Here is a 4,686-nt window from a genome sequence, read left to right as displayed (position 1 = left end):
AGGGACTTCTGGGTCTCTGCGAACAGGTGAAGGGAATATTTGGAGAAAATGCTGCATTAGCTGCTCACAGGGCAGGAGGTAGGCAGGCGGTTTCAGAAATACTGGGAGCAGGGAGAAGGCTTTGAGTCAGATTGGAGAGCAGAGGCCCAGTGACGGAGTCGCACTTGGGTGTCATGAAATTCTAAAGGACACACAGTTGTTAGACTTGGCCTGGAAGTGAAGAGTAGAAGTTCTGGAGTCCTCAGAGAAGAATTGGGTGAGCTAATGTTCAGGCTATTCGATGAGATAATTATATGAAAGCACTTTGTTTATAAAACTGTATCTTAAAGATCTGGAAATTTATAGTTGGGTGGCGAAGGACATTGCATAAAGCAAGTTAATGTCTGATCTTTGTTGTCCAGGAATTACGTGTTTATGATTATATCTACACTGGTGAAAGTATTTAGAAATATCATGGTTATAATAATTTCATGGTTAGTTATAATAATTTCACGGTTAGTTATATAAGATAAATATATGACTACACATACACACACACACACAGAGTGTTCAAGCAGCTATAAAATGAAATGCAATCAGACATTTTACAGATTGTGTTTTAAGGCCTCGGTTTAGTTCAATCCATCTTCTCATCGGTTCCTGCCTCTTTCTCTTTTGTTCTACTTCTATTTCTCATCGTGTTTTGACAGGTGAGGTTGTTCATGCAAAGGGCTCCAACAACAACACAGGAATGCCACCTTTGCCTCCTCATCCCGGACAGAGCAACCCTCCCTTTCCTCCTTCCAACAAAGCAGGCAAAACACACGCTCCCCTACCACCCCCATGGAGCCCAGTGACAAATGGCAGTGGGGCAGTTGTTTTGCTTGCAGGGAGGGAATCTGTATGCAGTCAGCAGGTCACCTGCCCTCTGCCCAGGATCAGCTCTCCGCCCAAAACCCCTGTGAGCTCCAGCCTCAGAACGCTTCAAGCTTCAGCCAGCACAAACTTGTCACAGCAAGAGGGACAGCGATTGTATTTGCACATGCAGTCGGTTTAAACACAGGCTTTATTTGATCCTTCCAAAAAAAAAAAGGCTTTATGATTATATTACAGACAAAGGAATTTAGCCTTTAACCTGCAGTTTCCCTCCTCTCAGGAATACAAAACCTTCTTTTCCGATAAGAGGTCAGGCCCGATAGAATTTTTTTCTTTCTCCTCATTCATGAGGGGAAAGAAGGGGGGTGAGGTAATTAATTAAAAATTTAATCAGACCCTGTTTTACATGAACTAAAATAATAGAAGAAAGTCTTTGGTAACATGGAAGAGAAAAACAGAAACTCCTGGCATTACACTGCAGAGAAATACATGATTAGAAGTGATTAATATCTATAAAAGAAAGATAGGTTTGTCTTGTAGATGTGTCACCCCAAGGCCATACCATCTTTCTTTATTCCCCCTTTGATGGGTATAATGGAAGGGACTTGAACCCTCTGCAGTGGACTGAACATGTGTGTCTCCTCCAAAATTTGTATGTTGAAATCCCACCCCTCAAGGTGATGGTATTAGGAAGTGAGGCCTTTGGAGGTTATTAGGGTTAGATGAGGTCATGAGGGTGGGGCCCTTGAGATGAGATTAGTGCCCTAATAATAGGCCCTGGAGAGATAAGAGATAGATCCCTTGTCCCTTCTACCACCTGAAGTTACAATAAGAAGACAGGGGTCTATGAGGAAACAGGCTTTCACCAGACACCGAAGCTGTCAGCACCTTGATCTTAGACTTCCCAGCCTCTAGAACTGTGAGAAATAAATTTCTGTTGTTTAGAAACCTCTCAGGCTATGATGCTTCATTATAGCAGCTTGAAGGGACTAAGACACTCTCCCTTTCTGCCCAGTTCCACTGAGAGTCTATGAGCAAGGACAGCTGGGAGGGAGAGGACTGGCTGGAGAACAAAGGAAGAGAGATCAGAGAAAAAGGCCTTACTGCTGCCCACTGAGGAGGAGGATTCTCATGGATTGATTTCCACCAATGGACAAAACCCAAGAACAGCTTTGTACCATCCTCTGAACCCGATGTATCTGCCCTGTCATCAAATAGCACTTTTTTTTTCTTTCAAGCAATGATGTGTGCATTTGTTTTCCATGCTATATAACAAATTACTACACACTTAAAAGCTTAAAACAACACACATTTATTATATCATATATTCTTTAGGACAAGAGTCTGCACACAGTTCAGCAAGGTCCTCTCTTTAGGGTCTCACAAGGTTGCAGTCAAGGTGTTGGTCAAGGCTGGGTTCTCCTCAGAGGCTTGACCACGGAAAGCTCTGTGTCCATATGCCCTTGGGTTACTGAATATTTCTGCCACAGTAGGATTCTATGGCAATTCAGTTCTTCAAAGTTGGCAACAGAGAGAGCGAGAGAGAGAAAGAGACTGTGAGTTTACTGGGAAGACAGAGTCTTACATGAGCTAACATAATCATGGGGTGACACTCCATTACCTTTGCCATATTCTTTGGTTAGAACCAAGTCCTGGGTCCTGCCTACACTCAGGAAGGTGGGGACCTCAGGAGGTACAGATCACAAGGTCCACCCCAACACCTGTCTGCCTCAGTCTGTATCTACCTGGCCAGAAATTTAAGGGTATGGCTAAGGAGCTCTAAAAGCAACATTTGCAGAAGAATCATAAAATGAGGGAAGACATTTAAAATCTATACACATACATACCCCAACCTAAAAATAAAATAAAGCTAGAAGTTTTTTCTTAGTGGTTGATGGCATAACATGTCACAGTCATGCAGCCATGAGTTTGAATCCCTGATCTGTAATTTAGTAGTAGCTTAACTTTACTAAGCCTCAGTTCCCATCTTTAAAATGGGAATCATGGTACTTACCTGTGGGGTTGTTATGAGAATTAAATTAGATAAAGTGGATAAAACACTAAGCACAATGCTGAGCATAGAAGTGCTCAATAAATGGTCACTATTGCATCCAGGTAAGAGCCTGAGGTGACTCAAATGAGGTAGAACTTTTACAATGTGCTCTAAACACAGAGAACTTAATCCCCAAGGCTGAGAGCCCTTGTAAGGTCTGAGAGGCGTAGCTACCAGTGTGGCTCCATGCTTCTTCCCTCCAAGCTGCGGGTCTCTCTAACCTCCTGGTAGCTCTGCCAGGAGTCTCTAGCCCACCTTAGCCTGCATCTTCATCAGTGGAACCAGCAAGCTTTTGCAATGCTGGGTTCAAAGTCCCTGCAGACTTCCCAACTGCACCACTGGAAGCCTGGGGGAAGGCTGGCCTCTCCTCTCCTCCCTTCCCCTATGCCTCCACCCATCCTGTGCCCAGGCAGAAACTCTGGGGTCCTGGATGACTGTGTTAGCACAAGCTTTCTATCTGCTAGTCCCGCTTAGACCTTGGAAGCTGGTTCCTGGGATGGGTGCCCTCGATTACTCACTCGCTAAACACTTAGGCAACACCTACCATGCGCCAGGCACTGAGCTAGTTTGGGGGAGAGAACAGTGATGAATGCAGAACCCTCCCTGCAAGCAGGCCATCGGCCAAGTTGAAGGCAGACACACCCCAACAAAGGAAAGCTGACCTTGACGTCGGACACCTTACACCAACCCCTCAGTCTGCAAAGTGCAGCGTTCAGACAGGCCCGCGTCTCACCACTCGTGGGTTTCCTGCTTCCACTAGTTTCACGCCTTGCTTGATAAGCAATCCTGTGCTAGCTGTTTAGTAAATGTTTAGTATTAACTAAACCATTTCACAAGCCACGTTTTCCTCTCCCCACAGAACACGTGGACGAGCTCATTCACTCCGTCGATCTCGGGCACTGCCCAGCTTCGTGTCCCACTCTCTCATTTTCCCACATTGCTGAGGAGTTGCTGGCTAACAGCCATCCCCTTCTCAGAGCTCAATAACATCCTTTATTTGGCTCCCCAGCAAAGGCTGATATCCTTTCTAAAATGCTGTTTTCACAAAGAAACGAAGTGTTTGCGATTTCAGAAGAGTCACTTTCTATGTACAGGTGAGCAGAGCGTGCAGAGCCTTGTTGAGGAGCGCTTTCTGTTGTCACTGTCTGTCCCCCCATGGACACCAGGCTTCTCACAGCCCAGGAGGTTCACATTTGTGTCGTGCCAGTCACTGGCATCTGAATAATTCTAAAACCAGTACACTAATAATAAAGGTTAAAACCTATGGAGGGATGACGACGTGCCAGACATTTATACGGATTGTGTTATTTAACCCTCATGATCACTTTGAGCTAGGCACTAGTGCCAGCTATTCAAGAGCTCTAGAAGCTGAAGTGTAGAGGTTTCAAGCTCAAGGCCACATAGCTAGGAAGTGTAGCAGGAGAGTCCATCCCCCCAGAAGTCTTGTGCAATGGGGTCTCCCAAGTGTGAAGAGGGATGTGTGGGTCTGAGAACAAAGTCAGCCTACTCAATACATCGTCCAAGGTCAGCCCTGGCTCCAAGGGGACAAGGCAGGATAGGTGGCCACAGAAGCCAAGAGTCAGCCAGTCCCCCATACTTTAGGGGTATCCATCACAGCCCAGCTCTGGATATGAGCAAATAAAGTGCCCAGGCTGCCTCTGTAGAATACCAAGAACAAAAGAGAGGCAAAAGATGGAGGGTGGCCTAAATGCAAAGAACAAGGGAGCAGAGACAACTTGTAGACAACTCCCAGGATGGAGGAGGAAATGCCCTTTTTT

General features: G+C 45.6%; 1 long non-coding RNA gene across 1 annotated transcript; it reads right to left on the bottom strand.

Annotated features, from left to right (window-relative positions):
* Positions 1-2,143: 2,143 nt before the first annotated feature.
* LOC109730915 (uncharacterized) lies at positions 2,144-3,677 on the bottom strand. Its single transcript, XR_002224052.2, has 2 exons — positions 3,571-3,677; positions 2,144-2,368 (listed from the first exon to the last, which is right to left on the bottom strand). It is a non-coding gene; the product is annotated as an uncharacterized LOC109730915 (long non-coding RNA).
* Positions 3,678-4,686: the final 1,009 nt, after the last annotated feature.

The sequence above is a fragment of the Microcebus murinus genome, chromosome 10 (genome assembly GCF_040939455.1).
Source record: "Microcebus murinus isolate Inina chromosome 10, M.murinus_Inina_mat1.0, whole genome shotgun sequence".
NCBI classification, from domain to species: domain Eukaryota; kingdom Metazoa; phylum Chordata; class Mammalia; order Primates; family Cheirogaleidae; genus Microcebus; species Microcebus murinus.
This window is presented reverse-complemented; position numbering and strand designations above follow the sequence as displayed.